Source organism: Lepidochelys kempii, chromosome 5 (assembly GCF_965140285.1).
Source record: "Lepidochelys kempii isolate rLepKem1 chromosome 5, rLepKem1.hap1, whole genome shotgun sequence".
NCBI lineage: Eukaryota > Metazoa > Chordata > Testudines > Cheloniidae > Lepidochelys > Lepidochelys kempii.
The window spans coordinates 103,514,756-103,530,968 of NC_136384.1; the positions used below are offsets into that span (position 1 = coordinate 103,514,756).

At 42.7% G+C, this 16,213-nt stretch overlaps 1 protein-coding gene across 14 annotated transcripts in view; it reads left to right on the forward strand.

The window, feature by feature from the left end:
• Positions 1 to 16,213, forward strand: part of JAK2 (Janus kinase 2) — a 164,176-nt gene that overhangs the window by 38,624 nt on the left and 109,339 nt on the right. The window contains exon 1 of one of the 14 annotated variants that reach the window (XM_073345269.2): positions 5,474 to 6,439. The exons of 12 other annotated variants lie outside the window; for them this stretch is intronic. The gene's annotated coding sequence lies outside the window, so the exon portion shown is untranslated. Of the gene's footprint in view, positions 1 to 5,473; positions 6,440 to 10,101; positions 10,371 to 16,213 lie in introns of those variants that run through there. One more of the 14 variants, XM_073345266.2, reaches the window with a different exon arrangement.

The following is a 16,213-nucleotide window of genomic DNA, read 5'->3' on the forward strand; positions in this document are numbered from 1 at the left end:
TCATTTCCTTTTGTGTGACCATTTCCACTAGGAAGCCCTAGGAAGATTACCCAAAGGATCACTTGGTAATAAATTATCCAATAATTTGTGATATTTGATTATGAATTGCATCCCAGTACTCTCTAATGACTGGGTATGTCCACCATATATACACAAAATCTCCTCTTTCACCACAATTTCTCCAACATTTATTCCCATTCAAGCTATGTATCTATTTTAACTTGACTAGTGTGAGGTACCATTGAAACAATATCTTGAAGAAATATTTTATTGAGCTGCAGGATGAAGTTGCTGGTTCTCTTTTCCAGAGTGAACCCACTCCTTTGGGGTAATCTGTTTATCCAGATCCTTTTCACAGCATTTCATATATGGGCATTTTTTTGTTAGGAGGGTTGACTGCAAAGATTGATATAAATTAGTTACAATTCTGTTGTTTCCTAACTGATGGTCTACACTTGCTGGAATGTCACTGGATGTCCAAGTGCACCTGTAATTTAATAGTCACCTTTCCCAAACACAGGAGGATTGAGTCTGGGTAGTAATTAGCAAGAACTTCCCTTTGAGAGATGGCTAGTTGAGGGGAGATCTGGGAATTACGCTGTTTCTGGGAAGAGTGTGACAAACTCGTCACAGTGATGGGCTGGAGAAACCGCTCATGAGGCGAAACAGGAAGGATTATTTATTTAATTGTTTAATTTGCACAAAGCCAGGGAACCATACCCAACCCAAGGTCTAATGTAATTTCACCAAAAAAAAAAAAAAAAAAAAAGCAATAGACTGATCACTCTGGTGTCAAATACCTATCAGCTGATAAAATAACCTCCAAGAGTGAGCCCTTGGAGGGAAAAGAAACGATTGTCCATCGCTACCCTCTAGGTCCTTTTGGAAAGCTAGGAAGAGAACCACTTGAGAGAGACTCCATCCCTGCTACATGTCACAGAGGTCCCTCACAAAAACTCATGATCAGTGGTATCCAAGGAGCAATTAGATGTAAAAGACTCAGCATAGATGCTTTGGATAGAAGTTTCAGATGTGCTCAGTGCTGGGTTAATATCGTTCCATTGAAATCTATTTACCATTCCTGTCAATGGGAACAGACACACAGGACAATGCTGAGGAGATTTGAAAATTTATCTTCATCCATGGAATCGAGGAGATCATAAACATATACCCAGTGCCGTCTCCATCCCATGTCTATAATTTCTGTAACTCAGTTGTATGGATTCAAGGAAATCTGTGTACTTGGACTGTCTAAGCTGCCCCACTGCAAAAGGGTGAGATGAGATACTGATCAAAATAAGCAAGATTCTCAAAAAAACAACTATTGACATTGATAATGGTCTTGCTGATTTTTCTTAAGAATAGCTGGCAACCTGCCTTCTCATCACGAAATGCTGATTACCTCCTCAAAAATTGGACCCAAGGCTTTTCTTCACAAACCAGCAACAACATTGTATCCTGGAGTTGCCACAGCACCTCCAGAATCTCCGTGAGTAACACCAGCTGAGTAATCAACTTGCATGCTACCCAAGAAGTCTCGTTAACTGCTTTTCACAGTATCTATGGCTGAGGACAAGTGACACCTCTTGCCCTCAGTCATAACACTTTTGAACACTAACATAAAGTCTGTACATAAGAGGGTTCAAGCAGCTGCCTAGCCATATCCTGTCCAGTCTGTGCCAAGACTTCTTTAATCCAAATAGAACGCTGTAGCCTACAGGCTCGAATTAAAAACAGAACATGGCAAGAAACCAAAACGGCAAGAGCCCCTCTAACAACTGGTAATAGTTGTCTGTGAGCTGAAAGACAGCCTGGCTGGAATGGAGATGTGGGAGTACTTAGATTCAGTACCAGTAAACAGACCACAGAAATCCATAGTATGTATGTATCACCATACAGGGTCACATGAGTGCCTGGCACATTCATCCCACATATCCATAGCTGAAGTCAAGCTTCTGGCCACCCCTGACAGAGTTTTGGATAAAAACATAGGGCATTTGTCACTCCTAGGAAGATACATGAGAGAGTTCATCAGATCAGGTGTCTACATGCACAGACTCTCCAAGGACTCCCACAGAAGTGCTGGACCAGCTCACAATTCAGCTATGAAATTTTCCCATGTAACCTTGGTCCATACACTAATAGAGCTATCTGTTCTGTTCTGTGTGGACTCAGGAAATAGCCAGATGCTCACAATCGTTTCTAGGGCTGGGCACCTTGTGCATTCCAACTGGTATGAAATTAACTACTTTCCCCATTTCTTGGTTCTGTGTGAGGCTGGCAGATCATCAAATACCCAGCTAGAAGGACTGGGATTAGCACTACATATATTGCTAGAGGGGATCATCACCACAGACATTAATCCTTAAAGTTCTTTTCAGCACAACTTGTTGGCCTGTAATTCAGGTGACATTGTCAGTAACCAAAATCCAAAAGTTCTGTAGCACTAGGTACTTGCACAGTTGTTCTACAGTCTTCAGGGTTGTTGAGGAATACATAATTTTAATTTGGTGCAATATGCAAAAATATCAATTTTACAGTGAGAGACTAGACTTTATTTGGAGAAGACTTTATTTGGACATCAGTTGATTCAGCAGAGCATTTAAGCATGTGCTTAAATCTCACTGAAGTGAATGGGTTTTAAGCACCTGCTTAAAGTTAAGAAAGTGCTTAAGTACTTTACTGAATCAGGGCTGCAGGTTTCTTCAAATCTCCTCTTTTCTTTCCAACAGGGGGAGCCCCCTGAAGCTTCTATTGCTCTTCCCTTCTCTGTTTTCTTCCCATAAAAATATACTTTATTGACTTCATTTTTGCTGCCTTCTGAGCCAGGACTGGGGGCCTCAGAGGCACCACGTGCCATTTCACTTTGGATGATGCCTAGGCTAACTGTTCCTGTGCACTGTTCTCTTTTTACCCCCTACTTGTTTCATTCCCCACTTTTGGGGCCCAATGTCAGGGTGACATAATGTATTATTACAGGTTTGCCTTTCCCCCATCAATTTGTTGCCAGGTGGGTGTGGTCTGAGAGGCTATGGGAATGAAAAGTGAAAATGTGTGTTTTCTTGTAGTGTGGGGCTGCCTATAGTCAAGTGCTAGAGGAGACTTTTATATTGAAGTCTCTGGGTGCATTAAAATACTTTGTTCAGATCTAGAGAATTTTCAGTCCCAACCCTGCAAATTCTACTGCTTGTGTAGAAAATACAGTAAAACCTGCCAAGAGCAGCCACTCATGGGAGTTAGCAAAAGTGGTTGTTTGTAAGAGGTGGTCTCTCTTCAAAGGCTTGCACACTAGAGAGCGGTGGTGTTCTGTAGCCTCTGCAAGTAGTTGCTTCCCAGGGCAATGGTACTACAAAATCCTGGATCCAGCTGCAAAATGTTTCCTTTTAGAGTATCAACTGCTATTGGAGGAACAATGTAGGTTATACATTTTAAGACCACTACTGATGTCTTTCATCTCATCGTCTTTCTTCTGTCTGTCTCCCATTTTCCTTTGTCTTTGTCTCTCTGAAGGGAGTGTCTCTTGTTCTTTTGTCTGTTACTTACGCCTTTACGTTCTTTCTCGTGGGCATCACCAGCCTCCCCAGAGTAATGCCACACTTAACTATAGATACGCTGCACAACATAAAACAGGATAGATCTTCTGGTGTGGTGCAGTTCCTCTGTACCATACTGTTGAAAAACTCTGGTCTTAGAGCCTGCTTTTCTAGCCATAGAGGATCATTCCAGAGAAACAAGTATTCTCCAAGGATATAGAGCCAGAGGAGAGGCTCCTATGCCATGCTGCCTCCTGCCTGTCAGCATGTAGGATGTGGCTGGTGAAAGTGGGTGTGGCTGGGCACATCCTTCCACTGTGGCAGTCCCCACCAACTGTTGTTTTGGCTTCTTGGGGGCAGTAGAAGCGGATGTAAAGTTGAGCGGCCCTCAGACTGTTCTAACTCAGCAAAAGTGGCTCCTCTGCACTCAGTAGGACCTCTATTAGAAGTATGCAGAAATGAGTTTTACACCACCGTTGTACCTTTTCCCCCATCCTGACCCATGTTGTGTGACGTTCCTAACAGTATCAGGCCCAAAGTGCATCTTGCTTAGTGCTAAGATTAGTGCAGCTTAGTCAACATCACAGGTGGCACATGACTGATGGTGTAGACAGAGCAACGAGTTCATTTGCGTGGCCAATTTACCACATGTAAACAATTTGAGGGAATGTACTTTTGCCTAAGGAAAACTAGACTGGATATCTTTTAAGGCCCGTCATCACTCTTGAACTGAATGGCAGGTTGATACTGAGCAATGCAAAGCACCCTCTGTGACCAGTGTTTCTACAGTACTCCAAGGGCCCTATGGCTCAGGGAGCGATCCAGAGACTGAAAACAAGGAATTAAGCCTTCCTGGTGCCATACACACTATTGCTGGCCTGGGCATGAGACCAGTCTTGATCACTTGTCAGAATCCTACAGATAACTCTGTAATCTGGCTTGGAATAATGATTTGGTTGAGATGATTTAACTTTACTTTGGAAGCATTGTAATAACAAATTCTGACAAGAATGACAATGTAAACTGTTTTAAAACTAACTGGGTAAAGAACTCTGAGAATGAACTGGAACATCAAATTATGTGCATTTTGGGGTACATTATTTTATATGATACATATTACAGAAAATTCTTCCTTCTATGTCTTGTCTTCTACTCCTTTTCATGTTTTTATTTTCTCTCCAGTCTCTCTTTAGTACACACATTTCTCATGCTGCGCCTTATGTTTCTTCAATGTGTTTCTTCTTCTTTCCTCCTTCAGCATCTTCTGACATGAAAAGATTAAAGGTGAAAGTGTTCTGTGTGGGGAAACATCACAAGACTAGTTTAGGATTTCAACACCACTTCTCTTGTGCTTAAGCAGCCATGTCACTTATTTTTTTTTCACTTTTTACATTCTTCAAAGCACACAACATTTGTGTTTTTGTATATTGGCTCTCCTTGGGTTATGAAATTTTAAAAATTAATTTCTTGGTATTAAGTGTTGCTCAGTAGTAAATATAAAATATGGCTGTATTATGAGTGTGTAAAAGATATGTGGGGTTTCTCTCACTTACTTACTTACTTCTAAGCCAGGTTTGTACTACCAGTACAGAGGAAAGCAGTTTGGTCTAATGATTATAGAATAAGACAGGGAGTCAGGAGGTCTGCATTCAGTTTCCAAGTCTACCACTCACTCATGTTGTGAGTTTAAATAAGTGATTTAAGCTCCATGTGCCTTAGTTTCTCTGTGTGCACACTGAAGTGGTAATATCTCTGTAAATCACTGTAAGTCCTGGGAAATGAAGTGTAAAACAGTTTTAAAAAAAGATTTATTATGCATGTGCATGGATGCGTGAAAAATCCTGTAAGCCACCTAGAGAATAGTATCCTAGTCCTTTTGTCCCATATAACACGTTTTTCATTTGTTTACCTGGCTGTGGGAGGGAATGTAACTGAGCTCTGGCCTTGCATTTCTTTAACAAAATAAACACCAATAATGCAGTCATTAGCAGACAAAATATTGGGATGTTTGGTTTGGATCTGGAGGTGGATGGATGGCTCCTTGCTTGCAACAGCGGTCAAAGTCCTTGCTATGAGCCAATTTTAAAAAAATCCCATTAAAAGATCATATACCTGCAAGTGCAGCAGACACTGGGGGAAAAAAAATTAAAAACAAAAAGGCCAGTCCAAAACAGTCCTACCACACAGTATCAGTACCTGTTCGGGATTTTAGTTCATTTCAGTCTACTGACTAGAACAGACAGTTAATACATCTAAGCACCTTTTATTTATCTGTGGTCTGTGATAGCCTGTAGTGTATACAGGGTTAGCTCTTCAAAAACAGGAGCCCAAAGTGAGCAGACAGAGGGTAAAATCCAGGCTGTATTATTCAGTGACAAAATTTCCATTGACTTAAGTGGGACCAAGATTTCACCTGAAATACGAAAATGCATGTGTAAACATACATAACTAGCTGTTTTGCAGGCAGTGAACAGTCTGAGGCCACCAGTAAATCCATATTTTTGTGTGCAACTTTTATATAAGTTTTTGCAAATTTGGCCCATGATGTAATTGCTTTTACTTTACTCTTTTACTTTAATAAGCGCTAATCCATTTTAAAGGAGAATTCTGTTCTATTTTATTGTAGATAATGTGTTAAATTGGGTCCCAAACATATATGTGTGTGTATATATATAATATCTTATATTTTAAGATTTTTTTGCATTTTGGATGGTTGGTTGTTACTGGCATCAGTTGGTTTTCTCCTTTTTTCTGTCAATTAGTCATGTAGCAGACAATCAGTGTAGCATTTTCATTCCATTTGACTCCTTTTCTTTGCTTAGGGTCTGATTCTTGAAGTCTGGAGATTGGGGTTGGTTCCCCCGCCCCACCCCCCGCCAGCTACTTCCGGCTTTTCTGAAGAACAGGTCAGAGACTTGAGCAGTATTGCGATTGTAACAGTGCTCTCCAATGCTATCATGGAATCTATGAGCCCCCCCATAATATAATGAATTCAACAGGATCAGGAAAAGGCACCATGACTAGGAGCTAATTTTTGCTGGATGGGACTGGGGCTCTGGCTGAGTGTATAAGATTTATTGAAACTGAGGGAACTTCTGAAGAGTCTGTGGAGTTCCTGCCTCTCCCTCCCAAGGCCATATTGTAACTCTTTGGGTATATACACACACATGGTGCAACCGTCTCTGGTGTCTCTCAGGGAGAGTCCACCAGATGGTTTGCTGCAGCCTGGCACCTGAGAGAGCACCTGACTAGGGCAGGAGAAAAGCTCTTTCAGAACAGGAAAGAAGGGGGGTAAGGGGGAACCACCTGAAGAGGAAGCTACCTCTTCAGCACACTTCTCCTCATCTCTCCCAGATGAGACTGTGCTGGCCACCCCTCATCACTAGGTGAAGATTTAAGAACTTTCTGGATCTCACCAAGAGGGTGGCAGACAAGCTGCAGATACACATCACAAGTTGGTGGAAATTCTGCACACTACCTTCTCATCTAGAACTGTCCTCCCAAAGAATGAGCTGATTCTAGATCCTACCAAAATCATCTGGCAGAGCCAGCCTCCATCGCACCAACCGGCAACAGAGAGTAAACAAAAACAACCCTACATCTCTACCCAAAGAGGCAGACTTTGTTTTCAACATCTGCAGTCCAACCCATCATAGTGGATGAGGTTAAGGCATGAAGCAAGCAACATAATGCCAAGTCAACTCCATATGATCAGGCTTCGTAAGATGGCGTATTCATCGACAACATTACTGTTTAGAGTCATAAATTACCAAACTGTCATGGCCAAAACAATTTTGTTAATCTTGGGAAACCCAGGATGTTTTGAAACATTTACTGGAAACACAAAAAGAACAGATTCAGACCATTCTTAGAGAAGGTCAGTTAATAGCCAGATCGGTCCTAGAGACACCACTGGATGTAGCTGTTACAGCTGCCCGCCCAGTCTCCATGACAGTGGTACTGAGGTGGGTTGTGGGTTTTTTTTTTTGTTTGTTTTTTTGTGTGCTACACCTCTAGATTACCCAAAGAGCTACAGACTTCCAATTTGAAGGGCCAGACTCTTTGCGGAGAGGACAGATTTTTCTCTCCACATCCTGAAGGATTCTTGGACCACACTACGCTCCTTAGGAATCTACACTGTGGAACAGAAGAGAAGATCTACCTCTCAACCACACCACAGATCACAATCTTCTCAATACTCACCATCTCTGTGCTGTTATGAGCCATAGTGTAAGAGGCCCAGGGCTCAAAAGTGAGAACAGTCTGCACCCCAGTTCATGACCTCTCAGACTGCCTCTTACAAGCACTTTGATGAGCTGGTCGGGGGCCTGAACAATGATACCTTATAGCCTCAGCTGCCATCTATACACCTGTCACACCACTCAGAAGTCACCTTACCTCACTTCACAGCAGTTAGGACCAGCTCTAGAGCAAAGAGATTGATTTCTAGCCCTGAACCTACAGGGTGTCTACTTCCATTGTACAGGAGATTTTCTACTGCTTACCTTTGGGGCAGGATCATTATAGGTACAGACTGCTCCACACAGGGTATTCTCCAAGGTTCACTTCATTGTAGTGGCATACTAATCCCGGTACAATGACTGGACTTTATCAGTACCAACCTGATGCAGTACAAGCGAGAGAATTCCTCTCGCTACCCACATTCACCACGCTTGGACACATCTCCCTAATACCCTGGGGAGCTCACCTACACAACTACAAGGTTCAAGACAAGTGGCCTTCCACATCACTCTTTTGGGGCTAAGGGCTGCCAGGAGTGCCTGTGCACAAACTCTGCCTTTCATCAAAAACAACCCACAACGGCTATGATGGTCTTAATGTGACCTGTATGTTTTGAATAAACTGCTAAGGAGCTGCCAGATCTCCCTCCCTCTGCAAGACAGCATTCAAACTTTGGAATTGATGCACCCATCACAATGTGCTCATCTCAGCTGTCTGTCTACAAAGGATACAGAATGGGACAACCAACAGTCTCAGCTGGAATTTTCTCACGACAATGAGTGTATACTGAATTCAGAGGTGCCTCAAGATATAGCCACCCTTTGGGGAAACCCGGCCTATGGATCTCTTCACTACTTATCGGAACAAGAAAGGTCCTGGTTACTGCTCCAGGGCTGGCCTGGGGAAACATTCACTGGCAGTTGCCCTCATCTTCCCAGTGGAAAGGGCCCAGTTGTATGTCTCTTCCCAGTTTCCTACCCTATCCAAGATTCTGTTGAAAATTCAACAAAATAAAGCGAGAGTTATTCTGATTGCCCCTTTTGACTATGACAAGTCTGGCTCCCTTACCTGACGCAGATGGCAGTATGCCCTCCTGTTCCTCTAATGTCAGCTCATTCTTCACCCGCTCTCTCAAAACAATGGACTGACCCTTCACCCCAACCAATGGGTCCTCCGCCTGCAGGCTTGGATCTTTCTTTGTTCCAAGGCTTAGAAGCAGAATGCTCTGACAAGCTGAAACACATGTTGCAACACAACCACAAGCTGACCACTCCACATACCTATCTACAAAATGGAAACGACTCCAAGTTTGTACCATTCCAAACGGACAGACCCAACCTCATCTTTCCTCCCTCTGATTTTGCGCTACATTTTAAACTCTCACTCAGCTCCCTTAAGGTACATCTCATGGTGAAAATGGCTTCCCACTTGGAGTTTGCTCAACCACTAATATGTAGGTTCTTTAAGGGCATTGGGACTCTCTTCCCCCATGTGACACCACCCGCTCCAGCTTGGGACTTTAATTTAGTTCTCAGGGCTTGGACTAGACCTCCCTCTGAGTCCAGGGCAACTTGTTCTCTCTTACACCTGTCCATGACGAGAGCATTTCTAATTGCCATCACCTCAGCTAGGCACATAGGAGAAATAGCGGCCCTGATGGCACACCCATCATTCACGGCCTTTGTCATTAAAAAAAATAACAACTCTAAGGTCATATCCCAAGTTTCTCCCTACTTTTTCTGCACTTTTTATATAAATCAGCAGATCCATCTCCCTGTTTTTTTTTCCCAAAACCACATTGTGACAACTGGGAGACAATTGTGCGTATGCTAGATATTAGAAGGACATTAGCATTCTACTTGGACAGGACTAAGGACTTCAGGAAATCCCTTAAACTCTTCCTTTCATCCACAGAAAGATCCAAAAGCTCTGTGATACCTCCTCAAAGACTGTCCAAATGGGTCTCTAGTTGCATTAATCACTTAGCAAGGGCACAACTTGCTTCCGTCCATATGCACTCCATGAGATCAGTTCCTACCTCAATCACATTCCATAGGGCTACCCCTATCTCCCCAATCTATAGAGCAATGACTGGGGCCTCTGTCCATACTTTTGCAGAACATTATGCGACCACTGAAGATGTGGCCACTGACACCATCTTCAACTCCATAGTACTCCTGTAGTAAAAGTCTCTGCTCCGAAGTCCCAGCTTCCAGTAGTGGGTACTGCTCCGGAGCCACCTAAAGTGGAGCACCCATAGGGACACTACTCGAAGAAGAAGAGGAAGTTACTCACCTTGTGCAGTAACAATGGTTCTTCGAGATGTGTGTCCTTATGGGTGCTCCATAACCCGCCCTCCTCCCCTCTACTTTGGAGTTCTCTATAGGACTCTGTGGTAGAGAAGGAAGTGAGGGGGGTTTGCCCGTGTAGTGCTAAATAGCTTGAGGCAGACCATGAGGGAGGGAGAGCACATGTGTGGGCTCAACGGGACACTGCTGCCAAAAATCTCCGATTAGAGGTGCAGGGGCATACAGACACCTAAAGTGGAGCACCCATAGGGGGACACATCTCGAAGAACCATTGTTACTGCACAAGGTGAGTAACTTCCTCTTCTCTCTCAAAACAGAAGAAATTTTAAACCTGCAAATGTATTGGGTGAGCTTGTGACACACCTGAAACATAAACCAGTTTTGTATTAACAATTTTTTTTTGCATTTTGTACATTGACCATAAATAGTTGAATTTATTAAGGCAATGTTTCCATGAAAATGCTCTTTTTTAAAAAAATGTTTTTAACTGAAGGTAGTATTGATTTTTTTTTTTTTGGAGTTAATGAAACAGTCTCTCTAATTTTAGTTTATTATGAAAGACAAGTACCCCAGCAGCACACTTTTTACTACAACCCTTGGTTTGCTTTCAAAGCCTTGGCTTGTTTTTGTAGGCTTCCATTTTTCTGCTGAGGTCTGTTTATAGAGATAAAGTGATCTTGGCAGTGCATGTCTTGTTGTATCTTTAATGTAGCTGACTGGTATTTCAGATATGGAACCAGTGGAGAACTTGCAGGCCACGGATGGCAAAGGAAGTGTGAAATAAACTATCAAGCAAATACATTCCTCTGAATTATATAGATAGACTGTCAAAACGGTTGTTTTGTATTATTCAATAATTTATGGCGTCAAAAATATGATTTTTGAAGTTCTCACTTCCTTTTTAACATTTGTTGACAGAAGAATTGAATTGTAGTAACAGAAACTGCAATATAATATACACTGTAATTGGCCCCTTATTTTAAATCTTTGTGGCAGGTTTTCATTTTTCTGAACAATTTTCTTTGAGGGATATGTCAGTAAATCTTCATTTAAAACTTGTACGTACTTGTGGTATCCTCCCACTATGGCTTATTATATTAAACATGATAGTTTCATGGTTTCCCTGTCTTGCCTCTCTTGATCAGTTTGCTGTATCCACTTATTGTCAGTTATCATATATTTGGGCCCTGATCCTGCAAAGATTTACACACATAATTTACTTGGTGTGTTATGTGTAGCTCCTCTGAAGTCAATAGGACTACCCACTGTGTATAAACCTTTGCAGGATTGTGGCTGTGGATTATAAACCTTTAGAAGCAGGGACTGTCTTTTTGTTGGGTGTACAGTGCCTGGTACTGATGGGGGTCTCTAGGTGCTACCACAATGCAAATAATAACATTGTACAAAATTTTATCCAGACAGCGTTCTATAGAATTAGATTCTCTAAAAACAGAAGATTTAAAGTTGTAATGAAAGGATTATTTTGAAAATTGTATTGTTTTGGATTATTGCAATTAGATAAATTTTTTTAATGAACAAGTTGCTTTCCCACCATAAAACTAGAACCATTTATGTAAATTTCAAAAGTATTAAAAACCACTTTGAGGAGCAGAATCATAACTTGACTTTACATGATATTGATAGGTTGTTTCCAAGTTGAAGCAATTAACTGAATAGCGATGCTCAAAGTTGTAAATATGGTATAAGCCTCTTTAGATATGCCACAGCAGAGACCATCACTGTAATACAACTTCTGGTTGTAGTATGTAGATTGCTGATTCACTGTGACTTTAGGTTATCTTGTTTACTTTCTGACTGTAATTTCTGCATAGGGCTAATTTGGTGTAAGTGCATACTTCCAGATTCTCTTCTGACTATGAAACAACTCGTAAAGAAATGTGTGGATAGTCTTCTGGTTATACTATTGAAGTGTATTTCTCTTCTGTAGCTCTTGTGTGCAGCATTTGTCCAGAAGTTCTCCCATTTTTTATGGTTTGAGCCAGGAGAGTGCTTTCTTTGTCAGTTTTTTTTCCAAAAGACTTTTCACAAGTACGGTTAGAGAGTAGCAATAACAGGATGAGCATGTTTTATCTAAGTTACATAGCATATTCTGCAACACTCAGTTTGCCTTTCCCTTTTTTGCAGATTGGGGGAGATGATAAACTTTACAAACAAGGAAGCAAACAAAAACACTTCAAATAATCATAAAAAAAAATTAAAAAAGGCTTACATGAAAAACACTTGTTCAGCACCTCCTCCTTCACATCTCTCTAGAAAAGGAGACCCCCTAGGATTGTGGTCTGGAAGATTTAGGATTTTCATTGAGATTGTGCGGTGTTTGTTCAGATTAAACCCAACATGGCAAAGTAACCGATTTGCCAAGTAACAATTGTAAAAGCTCCAAAGATAGAGGTGTAGTAGTTTGATAGGGAAGGGTAATCTCAGCCATCTTAGACTAGTTGTAGAAACTAAGGATATGTCCACACAGCATTTTGGAGCAAACCACCAAGTGTGGTTTGAGAGACTTGAGCTAAGTGCAGGGCTCATGCTAGTGCCCTAAAAATACCTGTGTAGATAGCACTTTGAAGTTGCAGCTTGGGCTCTGAACCCCACTGTGACGCTGCACTTCATATGCTTTATGAAATTATGCTTATGAATGTGAATATGATGTAACTGGAATATGCTTTATGCAAAAGGTCTCTTGTAAGGTATCATTACAAAGGTTATAACCTACTGAATGTATTCCTCTGATTTGTATGCATGTATCATTCTTGTATCTGAAGCTAGAAATATGAAGTATAACTCTGAGGTCCTATTGTAATTATGCAAAGTATAGGCCTTTAATAGTGGTTTAGAATCTTGATGGCTCCCATTGACTAGGACAATTGGTTGTAGATGGTTTATTTACCTGCAAGTCTTCCTTTGTATGTGTGGGCCAGCCCGTGGGTAATGAGGTCTCACAGGACATGTGACCATGTCACAGGATACTAGAATCTATCTTAAATCTGGTACTTTTCCCATTTAGAAGGAGGGGTGAGGACCCAGAGAGATAAAAGATCCCCACCTTGTGCCAAAGCTATAAAAGTGGGTGGAACAGAACAAAGGAGGCCACCAGTCATGAGAGAGCCCCTGCTTTCCACCTAAGATGTCTGTTGAAACTAACAAGGACTGTACTGGGGAAAGGATTGGGCCCAGAGTAGGAAGGAATCTAGTCTGTGAAAGAAGCTTAGAGGTAATCTCAGCATGTCCCAAGGTGGTCTCTGTGACTGAACTCGTCATACCCACCCCCTCCTTGAGCCTCGGAGCCCAAGCTACAACTTCAGAAGGAGTCTGCCCAGCTGTTTTTGGACGAGTAATGTGAGCCCTACAAACCCAAGTCTGTTGGTCCAAAATATGGTTTAGACCCACCCTAAGGGCCCCCAATGCTGTGAGAACAGGTCACAATCTGGACCTATATGATTGTCTTAATATCTGTACCATAACTATGAAAATCTCTCCACCTTGGCTACTGTAATCCTTGAGCTCTGATTGGCTTTTTTTTTTTTTTTTTTAAGAATCTCCAGACAGTTTGCCAGCAGTAAGCTCCTCATACCTCCTCAGCTTCTCACTCACGCACTTTTATTGGTTGAAAGTGGGAGGCTCAGCAGTGACATAAACGAGAAGGGAATAATACCAAAAAGCAAAGGAGACGGGAGTTTATAAGATATGGGGAAAATGCATTTTAAACACTTTTAAAAAAACATGTTAAACCATTTTTGACTCATGTCTTTCCTTCCTTCCCCCTCCTATCGCTGTGCAGGCCAGCAAATTCTTGTACACAGAATAACTCTTTACCCTCTGGGTTTACATAGGGAGAATCCTGGACCCATCCTCCAAATTAATTTTGAAACCCCATGTAAGCACAAATAGGACAGTTATTCTGGAGACAGTGGCTTTGCTGACCCATAAAGGAGGGATAATAGGGAAATCAGGGGAGGGAGAAATCAGGACAGAAAAAGAGAAAGAGAAGTGTGGGAGGGAGTTCAGGGTGCGGGCTCTGGGTGGCGCTGATGTCAGGCAGATCCCGGGAAGCAGCGACATGTCCCTATGGCTCCTACATGGAGGGGCGGCCAGGTGGCTCTGTGCACTGTCCCTGCCCACAGGTGCTGTCCCCGCAGCTCCCATTGGCCATGGTTCCCAGCCAATGGGAGCTGTGGAGCTGACGCTTGGAGCAGCACCTGCAAGCGGGGGCAGCGTGCAGAGCCTCCCTTGCTGCCCCTTTGCCTAGGAACCGGACATGCCAGATGCTTCTTGGGAGCCCTGTGGAGCCAGGCATGGAGCCTGCCTGCCCTGCTGTGCCACCAACCAGACTTTTAACGGCCCAGTCAGCGATGCTGACTGGAGCCAACATGGTCCCTTTTTGACCTGGTGTCGAAAACCAGACACCTGGTAACCCTAGTACCTGAGGAGAACATTCTTCATGGTCCTTTCTTTCCTTCTTTTAATATCAATGTTTCTCTGGCTGAGCTAGAACATGTCTTTCCTAGAAACAAGGTTGGTTTGTGTGATGGGATTTTTCCGAATCTATGTGTTGATAAATCCCATCTGATCAGTGTATAATATGTCAGAAAAGAAAGAATACAGAAAATATCATCAAGGGATGCTCTGTGTATGCTATTGATTGATCGACTGCATAAGTGCCTCAGAGCACCCGTCATGGACATGGACCTGTTGTGCCAGACACTGTACAAACCCAGAAGAAGAGACTGTATCTGCCCCAAAGAGCTTACATTTGTTTTCTGCCCGCTCACTCACCTGGCTCCTTAGCAGCCTGTCGGGCTTCTGCGCTCTGTTGCTCCATTTCCTTTCATGGAGCACTTGGAAATTTTTGGTTTCCTTTCCTAATTTCAAAATACTGAAATCCTGTGAAACCAAATTCATTACTCTTCTCTGCCCAGCTTTAGCCACCATATTTCACATAAACAGGGAGGGACAGAATCACAACTGTTTCCTTGAATATAGGTTTATGGTCTATTGCAAAATGCCCGTGTAGATCCTGTTGCATTCTCCACATGAAAACTGCACATGACTACCATATTCACTCATGTAGGTTAAAGAGTAGGGCTGTCGATTAGTCAGTTAACTCACATGATTTACTCAAAAAAAATTAATCACGATTAATCGCAGTTTTAATCATACTGTTAAACAATAGAATACCAATTGAAATTTATTAAATATTTTGGTTGTTTTTCTACATTCATGTATACTATATTCTGTGTTGTAATTGAAATCAGTGTACATTATTTTTGATTATAAATATTTGTAAAAATGATAAAAGAAATAGTATTTTTCAGTTCACCTCATACAAGTACTGTAGTGCAATCTTGTTGTGAAAGTGCAACTTACAACTATAGATTTTTTGTTACATAACTGCACTCAAAAACAAAACAATGTAAAACTTCAGAGCCTACAAGTCCACTCAGTCCTAATTCTTGTTCAGCCAATCGCTAAGACAAACAAGTTTGTTTACATTTACGGGAGATAATGCTGCCCTCTTCTTATTTACAATGTCACCAGAAAGTGAGAACAGGTTTTTCATGGCACTTTTGTAGCCAGCATTGAAAGGTATTTATGTGCCAGATATGCTAAACATTCATATGCCCCTTCATGCTTCGGCTGCCATTCCAGAGGACATGCTGCACTCCAGCCAGAGAGCAGGGTCGGAGGCCACTCTATGCGGCTCCTGGATGTAGCGGCATAGCCCCCGTCCGACTCCTACGCACTCCAGTGGCCCCCTCCAGCACTCCAATGGGAGCTGCAGGGACAGTGCCTGAGGCTGGGGCAGCATGCAGAGCTGCCTGGCCACGACTCTGCATAGGAGCCGGAAACGGGACATGCCTCTGCTTCCAGGAGCCGTTTGAGGTAAGCGCCGCCCAGAGCCTGCACCCCAGAGCCTCCCCCCATGCCCCAGCCCTTATCCTCGATCTCAGCCTGGAGCACCCTCCTGCACCCCAAACCCCTCATCCCCAGCCCTACCCCAGAGCCTGCACCCCCTAGGTGGAACCTGTACCCACCTCCACTTCCCCACCTCAGTCCGGAGCTCTCTCCCACAGCCTGAACTCCTCATTTCTGGCCCCACCCCGGGGCCCG